Source organism: Ascaphus truei, chromosome 6 (genome assembly GCF_040206685.1).
Source record: "Ascaphus truei isolate aAscTru1 chromosome 6, aAscTru1.hap1, whole genome shotgun sequence".
In the NCBI taxonomy this organism is placed as follows: domain Eukaryota; kingdom Metazoa; phylum Chordata; class Amphibia; order Anura; family Ascaphidae; genus Ascaphus; species Ascaphus truei.
The window spans coordinates 65,843,475-65,858,061 of NC_134488.1; the positions used below are offsets into that span (position 1 = coordinate 65,843,475).

The 14,587-nt window shown below is 41.3% G+C and overlaps 1 protein-coding gene and 1 long non-coding RNA gene across 8 annotated transcripts in view; one reads left to right on the forward strand and one right to left on the reverse strand.

Moving 5' to 3' along the window:
- ADGRB2 (adhesion G protein-coupled receptor B2) overlaps window positions 1–14,587 on the reverse strand; it is a 205,935-nt gene that overhangs the window by 154,857 nt on the left and 36,491 nt on the right. The gene's annotated exons all lie outside the window — the stretch shown is intronic.
- The window catches only part of LOC142497187 (uncharacterized), a 113,723-nt gene continuing 113,118 nt past the window's right edge, over window positions 13,983–14,587 (forward strand). The window contains exon 1 of the long non-coding RNA XR_012802197.1: window positions 13,983–14,118. This is a non-coding gene — a long non-coding RNA (uncharacterized LOC142497187). The remainder of the gene's footprint in view (window positions 14,119–14,587) is intronic.

Sequence of the window (14,587 nt, forward strand, 5' to 3'; positions counted from 1 at the left end):
AGACACCAACATGGGTGTATGTATATATACAATTGATTGTATGCTTCCTGCACGGAGACCAATGTGTATGCAACCCCCTACCCCTGCCCACCCACCTTTTTACTTTCTGTACCCCCCTTTCCTTTTATGTTTGTAAAAAATTATAACACAAGTTGGAAAGAAAGCTGTAAAGAACTTGAAAAGTTTGAGTGTACACACACACACTTTAGATAGTTTAAACTATCTTCTATATAAATCAAAGTATTGTATTGTATGTATTTCTTTATATAGCGCCATAATGTACATAGCGCTTCACAGTAGTAATACAAGTGGTAATCATATAACTAACAAATAATATAAATAACAGATCATGGGAATAAGTGCTTCAGACATAAAAGTAACATTAAGGAAGAGGAGTCCCTGCTCCGAGGAGCTTACAATCTAATTGGTAGGTAGGGGAATGTATAGAGACAGTAGGAGGGAACTCTGGTAAGTGATCTGCACCATTGGGCTTGGGGGGGGGAGGAGAATGTCCAAATAGCTGCCTAAAAAGTCCCACTGGGTATCTTGCAACCAGTTAGAATATGCAACCAAAACAGACCTCTCTGGCGCTTAGGACCATATATACCACAGATGGTCTTGTGTGGAATATCTGAAGAAAAACTTGGATCCTTTGGAACAATGTGTACCTCAAGAAATGGGAGACAAAAACATAATATGCACTATCATAGTGCGTTACCCAGGGACAAATCACTGATATAAACCAGGTATACTGGCAAAGGTAGAAAATGTAATACTCCATATGGAATGATAATTGTAGATTACACTCTACTACAAATTGTACATTAATACATACAAATATATGTGCACCCAAAGGTAACACAACATTAAAATAAGATTGACTGCAGTTGACTCCGTCAAACACTCCTCCGCCGTGGGTAAAAATTGAAAACCTACTCACATCCAGTGGCTAGGACTAGGTTATGTGCCTTAATGTGGAAAATATCACTGGCGCCTTGGATCTCCGTTCCTCTGTGGACGTTAGGTTCCAGTCACACCGGTCCGCCTCGTAGTGCCGACTCCTTCGAATCACCACCGCCCAGCTGTTCCCAGTGACGTCACCAAGCTCTTACTCCACTAAGGTGTCCGTGCTGTGCCACACTTCCTACGTGTTTCGAGACGCAAAGTCGCAGGTCTCTTCTTCGGGGTATTTTCCACATTAAGGCACATGACCTAGCCACTTGATGTGAGTAGGTTTTCAATTTTACCCACAGCGGAGGAGTGTTTGACGGAGTCAACTGCTGTAAATCTTATTTTAATGTTGTGTTACCTTTGGGTGCACATATATTTGCATGTACTGTATTAATGTACAATTTTTAGTAGAGTGTAATCTACAATTATCATTCCATATGGAGTATTACATTTTCTACCTTTGCCAGTATACCTGGTTTATATCAGTGATTTGTCCCTGGGTAAAGCACTATGATAGTGCGTATTATGTGTTTGTCTCCCATTTCTTGAGGTACACATTGTTCCAAAGGATCCAAGTTTTTCTTCAGATATTCCACACAAGACCATCTGTGGTACTGTACATATGGTCCTAAGCGCCAGAGAGGTCTGTTTTGATTGCATGGTGTACATTTTAGGCCACTTTCACGATTAGTCACAGAATGTTTTTTTATTTGCAGGGCACTTTATTCTTTATGTGACACTTTTCACTTGATATTTTATTACTAATTGTTTATACCAGGGGAGGCTAACACCAGTCCTCAAGGGCCACCAACAGGTCAGGTTTTCAGGATATCCCTGCTTCAGTACAGATCGCTCAATCAGTGGCTCAGTCATAATAACTGAGGCACTGATTGAGCCACCTATGCTGAAGCAAAGATATCCTGAAAACCTGACCTGTTGCTGTCCCTTGAGCACTGACGTTGGCCACCCATGGTCTATACAAAAAGCACCCGCTTGTTGTTTTTGAGAGACATATGGGCCTGATTCGGTTAGGTGTCTCAGTATTAGCGTTGGCGTATTCATATTAGCGCCTACATTATTCGCGTGTGTATGCCTTAGCTTATATTTAGGCACTTAAAAGTCAATATCATCTGGTTTAGAATATGATAATTTGGTCTCAGATTTGCATGTGTCATTGTGAATGTTTAACATCTGTCTCAAATGTACAACTGTGCGGAACAATTATGAGTGTGTACTGTAACATTAGCACGTATTTTCCGCATCATGCACCTTTTTAAAACAGGACCACTGGAGTACCTCATTATCATACATCCTAAATAAACTCACGCAAGCCCTATAAATGATTTTCCTTCTCCTGTTTATTGGTATTTTATCCCGAAAAGCATTCATATTATTCATTTGCAGCAATATAGCACCCAAAGCAGCCAAGGTTCATCAATACTCATGCTGAAATTCATGTTTTTATAGTGTAGATTGTTTGCACCTGGTCCCAATAGGTACACAATTAACAATTTGAACAGGGCCACAGGACACATTTAAAGAATGTGCCCCCACAAATTTTACAAATTCTTATTTCCATTACCGACCAATTTCTCTTCTCCCAATACTACCCAAAGTCATGGAAAATGTGTTCACTCCCAATTAAGTGATTACTAAATCAAGACAAATTTCCTTATTGAACTCTAATCTGGCTTCTGCCCAAACCACGCCACAGTAACTACTAGTTTGCAATGACATTCCGTGTATAATGGAACTGCGACAACCAACTGGTGCAATACTCATCGATTTTACAAACACTTTTGATACTGTTGATCATGTTATTTTGTTAAACAAGATGCAGTGCTCTGGAATAGGGGAGCATGCTTTAAATTAGTTTCACTTATACTAATTGGGTAGATCCCAATTTGTGTCTATATTGAGCTATAACTACCCTGCAAAGCTCTTTTCTGAGGCCCCTACTCTTTTGATTGATGACACAACCATTTATGCACACATTCCTTGTCTCACTGACCTTGGACACGTACTTCAAGTCTTGGAAAATTAGATTCAATACTGGATTTCCCAAAACAAGTTGTTTTTAAGTACAGACAAAACTGTAACGATGGTGTTTGGGACTAATGCTAAATTTCTAACGCTTCCAACAACAGAGCTACAGATCAGAACCAACTCAAATACCACTCTAGCCCCTGTCACTAGTTTTTTATTAGATTGTAATCCTTACTTTTATGCCTGAAGCACTTATTCCCATGATCAGTTATTTGTATTATTTGTTATTCATGCGATTGTCACGTGTATTACTACTGTGAAGCGCTATGTATTGTATTGTATGTTTTTATTTATATAGCGCCATTAATGTACATAGCGCTTCACAGTAGACCACCGTGGACCACCCTCTTCTCCTTCACATTCTCCATACTCTTGGCAGTCGGAACAAAGCTCTATCCTGGATCTCATCCTACCTCTCCCATCGTACTTTCAGTGTCTCTTCTGCTAACACCTCCTCCTCCTCTATTGATCTCTCTTTGGGGTTACCCAAGGGCTCTGTCCTGGGACATCTTCTCTTTTCTCTGTATACACTCTCTCTAGGTGACCTAATAACATCTTTTGGGTTTAATTATCACCTCTATGCTGAAGACACACAAATATACTTTTCAACACCTGAACTTACACCTGCTGTACAAACCAAAGTTTCTGAATGTCTCTCTGCTATTTTAACACATCGCCGGTTTTTCCCTGGCTTTTTCCTGGAATGCGACGCACTTCACCGGGAGCATGCCGCATTCATTTTGCGTTCTCAGCCACGGGTCATGCGCGGTTGACGCGCGGTTGATGCGTTTATTGAGAATTGTTCGGATTTAATAGGTTGCAATTCTTCGCGTGTCCGCCAGATGGCAGATATTCATGAATTGTAATGCGCATGCGCTTCAGTAATGTGTCGAATTGCAGGTGTTTCGTGTAAAAAAGATACCACAGTGTGTTTTTGTAAATTGGCCTTGAGACTGAAGGAAGAGGTTGCAAAAATGTATCAATTTAGGCTTTTCATATTAAAGAAAGACAAAGACCAGTTTCTGTTACAGTATTCTCCAGAGAGCCGTCGCCATGAGTGTTCAAGTGCAGGCCGTTTTCCAAAAACCGGACAGAAGTTACGCGTATTTGATATGGGCCGCGATTTATGCAACAGATGATAAGATGGCAACAGTTGTTCAAATTTATCAGTATTTTATCGAAAACTATGACTTTTACAAATTTTCGCCAGCTCCTCATACGTGGAAGAGTGCAATAAGGAAAAGGTTATGTAGCGATCCCTGTTTTTATCGTATTGAGCCACAATTTGTTGGAGGGTATTGGTGTGTATCACCGTCTTTTTCCTGTATCTATGATCGTGCAGACGGCAAAAGGCGAAAGGTTGTGTTAAAACCAACTAAGAAACGACAGTCGCTGCCAAGCAATGCACCAGCACCAGCACCGGCTTCCAATAACGGTCCCACCGTCAGTGACAACCCTTGCTGCCTATCCAGAAAGCCTGAGCCGGATTTCGCGTGCAGTTTTGATCAAGCTTGCATGTACCTAAGCAATTTCCAGCCTCATCAGCTGACTACAGGTGGACTAGTCCCGCTGCAAACTATCGACGTGAATGATCAAGAACACTGGACTGGCAGTGGCCCAGCGCCGGTGCCAGCTGAATGGGAAATTCTATGGTGAGTATTGTTGCCGTATTATTTTCTGTGTTTTTTTTTATTTTGATAATATAGTATCAATATCGGTGCGATTCAAAAGTCAAGCGATTCTCCTGTAAGCAATATCATTGGCTGAGCGGCTTCTACAGTTCTGTACTGCAGATACTGAACAATTGGTGGAACTCTAGGCGCTTGCGCATTGGAACCTTCTTGAAACGCATATGCGTGTCATTACATCGACGGTAGGCGCATGCGCATGTGAACAGGAGACGCGCCCCGAGAAAATTATTGGTGGGACTGGCTGGGAACTTCTTTAGGGGGCTGACCATTACAGTAAAAAATTTCTTTTTGTTTTTCCTCAGAAAAGAAAACGGCTAATTGAGGGATTTCGATGGATAATATCGCTTTGTGTAACAATGCCTGCACATTGCTGAATCGGATTTAAAAACCCACGTACCGGAGTCTACAGTTTAGTGGCCGTTGTTATTGATTAGGATAGAATACTGTACCTGAAACAGTATGCTGATGTTTTCCGGACGTACAGTATACAATAATTTTTTATATACAGTATACTGTGTAATAAACCCGAAAAAATAAAAACTATGCATTTATTCTACATGTATTACAGTACTGTACATACAGTATTTGTCTTCTATACAGTGCCAGTACATACAGTACAGTACAGTATGTGTCCTCTATTTTTTTTAATACTTTTATACTGAGCATGCCTACAGTATACAGTACAGTGTGCCTGGACAGTAGTGTACATTCTAGAAACACTGTATTTTGTTACAGTAGCAAAGGAGTCAATGGAACAATGTAAAACAAATCAACATGTTCTTTTATTGGTGCAGTAAGTACAAAAACATTTATTAACAAATACTGTACAATGTAGAAGCATTTTAAGTGCACAGCAATTCAAAACATCAACAGGTGTATGGTTTACTGCTAGTGAAAACATTTATGTACAGAAAGTAAAAACATTTACAGTCAGTCAGTATGGTTTACAGCCACATGTTATAAAAACAAATTCTTTATTCACAAAATATACAAAACGCAACATCTCCTTTATTAAAGAACGGCAAGTCAAAACATACAGAATACAGTGGGATGGTGTGCAAAACAGTCAGTCAAGCCTGCACCAGTACAGTCCTTGAAGGCAGCAAACAGGCCCGGTTTTCATGGTAACCTTTGAAAACCGTGCCTGTTTGCGGCCCTCAGAGACTGGAATTGTGCAGGTCCTGTGTGTGTGTACAGCAAGTTAAAACATTTCTGTCTAAATACAAGTTAAAACTTACAAACATTTTTTTATTAATACCAGTTACAGTAAAACACACAACATCCCCTTTATTTAAATACAGTACAGCAGGTCAAAACATGTACAATACCGTACAACAGTATGGCCTTACCTGTGATTAAAAAATCTTTATTCATAAAATACAGTTTACAAAACGCAACATCTCCTTTATTAAAGAAACATATACAGTACAGTGGGATGGTGTGCAAAACAGTCAGTCAGGCCTGCACCACTACAGTCCTCGAGGGCAGCAAACAGGCCCGGTTTTCAGGACAACCTTGAAAACCGTGCTTGTTGGCGGCCCTCAGGGACTGGAATTGTGCAGGTCCTGTGTGTGTGTACAGCAAGTTAAAACATTTCTGTATAAATACAAGTCAAAACACACAACAACATCTCCTTTATTTAAGTACAGCAGGTCAAAACATGTACAGCACAGTTCAGCACAACAGTATGGTCTTACAGTACCCGTGATTAAACCAGAAAGTCCACCACATTGTCCGTCCATGGCCGATTCCTTGCATGGCGCAAAACGCCATTAATGCAGTCTCGAACGCCTTTCATTACAGGATCTGTAATTGTATAATAGTGCCGCATTTCATCCAGAATGGTCTTTCTTAAATTGGCAGGAAGTGCCTTTTTTACGCGATTTCCTTCGTAGTTCACTCTGAAGGCCCAGTCGCAGTACAACGAGTAGGGCACATGGTGCTTAAAAAGTAACAAGGCATACTTGTGGGGTGCACCAGCACTCATCACCCTATACTTCTCCCTGAGCGCCGGTGGCAGATCGAACAGGGTGATGTCGGGCACCGTATCGATGCGAGCGAATGTAGGTCTTCTGGGAGCGGGTGTGCTTGAGGCGATGGGCGATGGTAGGTTGTCTGGGAGGAAGCTTTCCTCCGGTCTTGGTCGCCGTGTTGTCTCCTGGCGTGGTCTCGACGGGGTTGTCATGTCCTCCTCAACGGCATACATGTACACTACATCTTCTGGTGGAGGGGGTGTGCTTGGTGATGGAAGGGGGTCGATGCTCCCATTCATCACATCCATGTCACCCTCCTGCTCCCGCGTCAGGGAAACAGGGGCATGAACACAGAGCAAATGATGTATACCCGCTATGTCAGCCTCTATCTTCTCCATCCGTCGATCCATCCGTTGATCCATATGTTGCATCCGTTGATCCATATCTAGCATCCGTTGATCCATATGTAGCATCCGTTGCTCCACATTTAGCATTGTCTCCAGAAGCAGATCTTTGCCAGCACAATAGAGTTCCCGGGGATATCCACACTTATCCCATTCAGCATCCGGCCTAACGAGCTGCTTCTTGTGCATGGCGTGTGGACATCTGGGTGGATGGGTGCAACGAATGATGAGATGGGGGTTACATGGAGAGAAGCGGCGTCGTCGTTGAAGAAGGGTGGAGGAGGTGACCTGTGCATATCCGGTAGAGGAGAAGCGGCAGCGTCGTCGAAGAGGGATGGAGAAAGTGACCTTTGGATTTCCGGGCGAGAAGCAGAGTCGTCTAAGAGCAAAGGAGAAAGTGACCCGTGGATTTCAGAGGCACCAGCGGCAGCATCGTCGGATAGAACTGGAGAAGATGGCCTGTGGGTTTCCGGGAGGGCGGCGGTAGCGTCGAGGACGAGGGGTGGAGAAGACGGGCTGAAGATTTCCAGGACAGCGGCGGCAGAGTCGTCGAAGCGTATGGGAGGAAGTGGTCTGCGGATTCGATGGGTTAGCTGCTAATCGTTTTGCATCGAGAGTACATCACCGTATTTCTTCTTGACATAATAAGGATGACGTCTATGAAAAGCCTTAGCCTTTGGGGTCAGCAGAAGGTTTTCTTTATTGGCCTTAGCCTGTCGCTTTTGCCTTGTCGTGGAAACGGCAACCACCTTTCGCTTTTTCTGCATGACAGGCACGGCAGAGGCGAGTGGGTTCCTGCGTCCGTAGAATCGGGGTTGATCCATGGAAGCAAATGGCATAATGCAGTATCTGGATAAAGGCAAGTTCAGATAAAGATCATCGAGTGGTGGGCTATGCAAAGTGTGTAACCTTTTATGCATGGCGGCGAGGTACAGGTGTTGAAAGTGGGCATACTCTAATGTGGGTCATTACCGTATAAATACACCATCCATTTTGTGGATTCACTGCACATTGAATACACATCGACTAAACATCGAATATACATTCTTGTGTTTGTATTTCTTTCTACTTGCAGCAATGCCTGTTAAAAAGATTTCCAAGGATCTCAGCATGCGAATTAAGTAGATGTACACGACCGGACACCGAATTGCTGCCATCCAAAGCTGGTTAGCTGCGTCTGGCCTCGTTGGGCCAGCAACACCGTGAGCTATCATGCACACGGAAAAAACAGAGAACGCAAAAGGGCACCAGGGGTAACTAACGCGTAAGTATATTTATACAACTTTAAAAAAAATTATATCAAAAAATGTACTGTAGATCTACAGTACTGTATCTAATATCTTTGTTATTTCTCTAGATTTATATTACAACAGTATATATTTTTTATATTTATATTACAACAGTATATATATTGTATATTTATATTTATATTACAACAGTATATATATTTTGTATATTTATATTTATATTACAACAGTATATATATTTTTTATATTTATATTTATATTACAACAGTATATATATACATTGTATATTTATATTTATATTACAACAGTATATATTTTTTTATATTTATATTACAACAGTATATATATTTTTTATATTTATATTACAACAGTATATATATTTTGTATATTTATATTTGTATTACAACAGTATATATATTTTTTATATTTATATTTATATTACAACAATATATATATTTTTTTATATTTATATTTATATTACAACAGTATATATATATTGTATATTTATATTTATATTACAACAGTATATATTTTTTTTATATTGCTGCATATTAATAGAACAATATATTTTCTTTACATTGTAGGGAGACAACTCTTCTGGTGGACAAAATAAGTGAGGAGAATGATGAGAGGAGTGCATTAAGGGTCAAATACACTCTGCAGGAAAATCCCAATCTCACTGTATCCGAGACCAGCATAAAGAAGATGAGACGCAGCATTGGATGGAAATATGGACGTGTGAGGTTAGTACTGGACAGTACAGGAGGTAAACGTGTTGTTTAGGAAACTGTACTGTACCGCTAAAATGATTTATTCCTTGTCATTACAGAGCGTACCCCATCATACGGGACGTAAACAAAATAAAAAGAGTGGTCTAGGCCCAGGCATGGATCGACAGTGGAGAAACTTTCCAGGATTGCATCTTCACTGACGAGTCTACTGTATCGCTGGAGAGATTTGCAACCTTTGCATTCCACAAAAAAGGCCGCATATCTTTGAAGCCGCGGCCAAAACACCCCGTGAAGCTGCATGTGTGGGGTGCCATCTCTAGGCGTGGACCAGGATGCATTGTCATCTTTGAAGGTAAAATATATCAAATATAATGTAGCCTTATGCACTGTACTTTACTAGTGTAGCCTTACTGTATGCACTGTACTGTACTGTTGTGCAGTTTTTTGAGCACTTTTCTTTTCTTGCTATAGAAATCATGAATAAAACTTTCTTCCAAGACAACATTGTCTCTGAGATGCAATACAGCGGATGGTCACCGCTTCTACCAGGACAACGATCCGAAGCACACCGCGTCAACAGCGCATATCCTTTAGCGCGGTATCAACTGGGTGAAGACGCCAGCGGAGTAAATGCGGTAACCGTGTCTCATTTGTTTCCCACAGTTTTTACTGTGTACTGTATCTCTTAAACTAATTGTCCTTTTTTTCCAATGACAGATCGCCAGACTTCAATCCGAACGAAATGGTCTGGCATCAGCTGAAGGACCATATCCGGAAAGTGGTGAAACCATCCAAAAAGGACGAGTTGTTGAAAGGCATAATGAGTTTTTGGAACGATGTACTCACTGTGGAACGTTTTTGGAACGCTGCAAAAAATATATAGACCATATTGCGACTGTGTTGCCCATTGTGATCGCGCGTAATGGGCAAGCATCAGGAAAGTAGTACTGTACTGTAGTATTGTAAGTACAGTATGATACAGGTAAGTATGGAACAGATTTTTTCGTTCCTAATAGTCAGAGTATACAGTAGTTACAGTTTTTTCTTTACAGAGAGAGCAGCACCAGCCATCAGGTTACAGTACATAGTATTTAACAGTAGTCAGAGTATACAGTAGTCCCAGTATAGACTAGTTTGACAGTACTACAGTAACTGCCTACTAACTGCTCAATTTTTTTCTTTCCAGAGAAAGCAGCACCAGCCATGTACAGTAGTACTACACATCACACAATGCCATAATACAGTACGCACATAACTGCACTAATTTTTTGTTTTCTTGTCGTTTCAGGAAAAAAGGGTAGCCTGGGGGGAGGTGGGGTGTTGTGTCCAGTCTAATCTGTTTGTACAGTCAAATGTACAGTATATAAACAGCATTAATGATGTACACAAAACCTCTCCTCTCTCAATGAACTACTGTACTGTACACAGAATGAGGAACAAGATAAAGACGGAAAAAATAATATTACTATATATATATATATATTATACATTACAGTATATATTATTAAATAATATTATTATAAATGTGCATTATTCATGTTTCTCCATGTTTTACAAATGTTTTCTAAATGTTTATCCAATTTCAATCTGCCAGAAGAACTTAATAAAGACTGCATTATGTATTATTCATGATTATTTTTATATTTGTATTTTTTGGTTCCTGATAAAATAAAATAAATATTTATTCACATTCCTGCTAATCATAATCATTGACAACAACCAACCCCCCCCCCCACCACTACAGTACACCAATGAATAAGAATGAATGACAAAACAACATTAATCAGTTAATGTTTTTTTTTAACTCTCAATTCTCACAATGCTGTGCAAATCAGATTTACATTTCAAAATCGAGAAGGGATTTTCCAAAGCATTACCGTAAACAAAGCCTCAAAGGGTTGGGGGGGGGGTGAGTCATGTGCAGTAATCAGCTAGCTCCCATCTCAAAGAGGATTACACGCAGGCGCAGTGAGGCTTTGTAGCTCGGCTATGGACGGATTCAGAACACAATGGCAATATTCAGAAAATTAATGACTCTGTGGAGGGGGGTTGGGTGACTCATGCGCAGTAAACAGCAAGCTCCCATCTCAAAGAGGATTAGAGTACACGCAGGCGCAGTGAGGTGATTGACGCTCGGCTAGGGACGGATTGAAAACACAATGACTAACTAACTTCAGAAAATTAATGACTCTGTGGAGGTGTCTGTCGATAAGAGTTTGTGTGTGCGTGGGGGAGGGATGAAGGATTAGTTGTGCAGAAGTTCAAAGAAATTACATAGAGTAGAATACAGTAATTTCAAAGGGCAGTTCATCATAATACTGTAATTTGATCCCTACACCCCCAAATACAGTACATAAAAAGCACACAAATCAACCATGTGCAGGCAAATGCACAGATTGAATATCGTAATATCAAGATTGTTTTTGCAGGCTTGTGGATAAAATAACAGTTAAAAAATCATAATTAAAAAAAAAATTTGGAGAGCACTCAAGCAAGCAGTGGTGGCTGAAGTTACAGGCGCATGAGCAGGAATCAACTAACTCCCATCCGAAAGAGGATTACACACAGGCGCATAGAGAGGTGATGCTCTGTGCAAATCAAATTCGAGAAGGGATTTTCCAAAGCGTTGCCATAAACAAAGCCTCAAAATTCCCATCTCAAAGAGAATTACACGCAGGCGCAGTTAGGCTTTGTAGCTCGGCTATGGATGGATTAAGAACACAATGGCAATATTCAGAAAATTAACGACTCTGTGGAGAGGGGGGGTTGGGTGACTCATGCGCAGTAAGGAGCTAGCTCCCATCTCAAAAAGGATTACACGCGGGCGCAGTGAGGCTTTGTAGCTCGGCTATGGACGGATTAAGAACACAATGGCAAGATTCAGTAAATTAACGACTCTGTGGAGAAGTGGGGGTTGGGTGACTCATGCGCAGTAAGCAGCTAGCTCCCATCTCAAAAAGGATTACAGGCAGGCGCAGTGAGGCTTTGTAGCTCGGCTATGGACGGATTAAGAACACAATGGCAAGATTCAGAAAATGAACGACTCCGTGGAATTTCAAATCCTTGAGCTAGCATTCGTGGTGGAGGGGGCTACAAATAAATAACAGATAATATAAATAACAGATCATGGGAATAAGTGCTTCAGACATAAAAGTAACATTAAGGAAGAGGAGTTCCTGCTCCAAGGAGCTTACAGTCTAATTGGTAGGTAGGGAGAACGTACAGAGACAGTAGGAGGGGGTTCTGGTAAGTGCGTCTGCAGGGGGCTAAGCTTTATATCATGTGTCCAGTATTATCCACAGTGCAATTCATATGCTTGTTTAAGCAGGTGTGTCTTAAGGTGGGTCTTAAAGGTGGATAGAGTGGGTGCTAGTCAGGTATTGAGGGGAAGGGCATTCCAGAGGTGCAGGGCATTCAGTGAAAAAGGTTTAAGGCGGGAGAGTGCTTTAGATACAAAGGGGGTAGAAAGAAGACATCTTTGAGAAGAACGCAAGAGTCAGGATGGTGTATAACGAGAAATTAGGGCTGAGATGTAAGGCGGGGCAGAAGAGTGTAAAGCTTTAAAAGTGAGAAGGAGAATCGAGTGTGAGATGCGGGATTTGATCGGAAGCCAGGAGAGGTATTTCATGAGGGGAGATGCTGAGACAGATCTAGGAAAGAGTAGAGTGATTCTGGCAGCAGCATTTAGGATAGATTGTAAGGGAGACAGGTGAGAGGCAGGAAGGCCGGACAGCAGGAAGTTACAGTAATCAAGACGGTAGAGAATGAGGGCCTGAGTCAGAGTTTTAGCAGTCGAGCAACAGAAGAACGGGCGTATCTTAGTGAAATTGCGGAGGAAAAAGCAACAGGTCTTAGAAACGTTTTGAATGTGAGAGGAGAATGTGAGAGAGGAGTCCAGTGTGACCCCTAAGCAGCATGCTTGGGCTACTGGGTGAATGATCGTACTTCCAACAATAATGTGGAAGGATGCAGTAGGGCCAGATTTGGGAGGAAGTATGAGGAGTTCTGTTTTTGCCATGTTGAGTTTAAGGGGACAGAGGTGCATCCAGGATGATATAGCAGAGAGACATTCAGAAACTTTGGTTTGTACAGCAGGTGTAAGGTCGGGTGTTGAAAAGTAAATTTGTGTGTTGTCAGCATAGAGGTGATATTTAAACCCAAGAGATGTTATTAGGTCACCTAGAGAGAGTGTGTACAGAGAAAAGAGAAGAGGTCCCAGGACAGAGCCCTGGGGTACCCCCACAGAGAGATCAATAGAGGAGGAAGTGGTGTTAGCAAAAGAGACACTGAAAGTACGATGGGAGAGGTAAGAGGAGATCCAGGATAGAGCTTTGTTCCGAATACCAAGAGTATGGAGAATGTGAAGGAGAAGAGGGTGGTCCACGGTGTCAAATGCTGCGGAGAGATCGAGTAATATGCGCAGAGTGTAATGACCTCTGTCTTTGGCAGCATGGAGGTCATCAGCTATGTACATTAATGGCGCTATATAAATAAAGACATACATACATACATACATACAAATCTGGGAATTTGGCTTGACTACCACTTAACAATCGGGTTGCACATTGATACTCTGATATCTAAAACCTATGCCAAATTAGGTGTACTTTATAGGAATAAATCCTCTCTAAGCCATCTGGTCAGAAAGTGTATTGCACAGCAGATGCTAATGCCAATTATACATTATAGGGACATAATATGTGGTACAGCACCCCCAATTCATTTTAGCAAACTAGACACCCTCTACAACTCAATTTTCCACTTTGTACTACAATGTAACTACAACACACATCACTGCAAAATGCTCCAAGAACTAGATTGGCTATCCCTTGAGTCCAGGCGCAAAGTAAAATTTTCCTGTCTTGCCTTCAAATACTATACTTTCTGGGCATGCTCCCCGCCTATCTGAACAAACTCCTCTCCCTTACTACATGCAGCACTTATCACCTGAGATCTGACTCCAAAAGACTGTGCATAGTCCCAAGTTTCAACAATGAATCCGGTCGCTCCTCTTACCGTGCACCTCACAACTGGAACAATCTACCGGAGACTCTCACAACCGCCTTAAGTATACTGTAAGTAATTTCAAGACTTCAGCTGTCTCTCATTGTAATCTTGTCAGTAACTGTTTCATACGCCCATAATCATATTCTCTCTAACTGTCCATAAAATGTCTGTAAATTGAAAGTATAACCTCTGTTCATTTAATGTTTTGTCACCATTACTCTGTGCCCAGGAAATACTTGAAAATGAGAGGCAACTGTCAATGTATTATTTCCTGGTAAAACATCTCAAATAAATTATACCATGGTTAACTTTGCCTTATGTCATGATGTCTTCCCTCCCTTCATGCTTTTCTCTCTCCTTTTCTCCCTAGTGTTTCTCTCACACCCTTTTTGTCATTCCATCTATTCCTCTTGTCTCTTTGTCCCCTCCTCTCATGTATTTCACTCATTTCCCCAGTGATTTTTTTCGTTCCCATTTCTCAATTTCTCCCTCCTTCTTCCCCCAGAATGTCTCTCTTCTCCCCCCAGCATGTCTTTC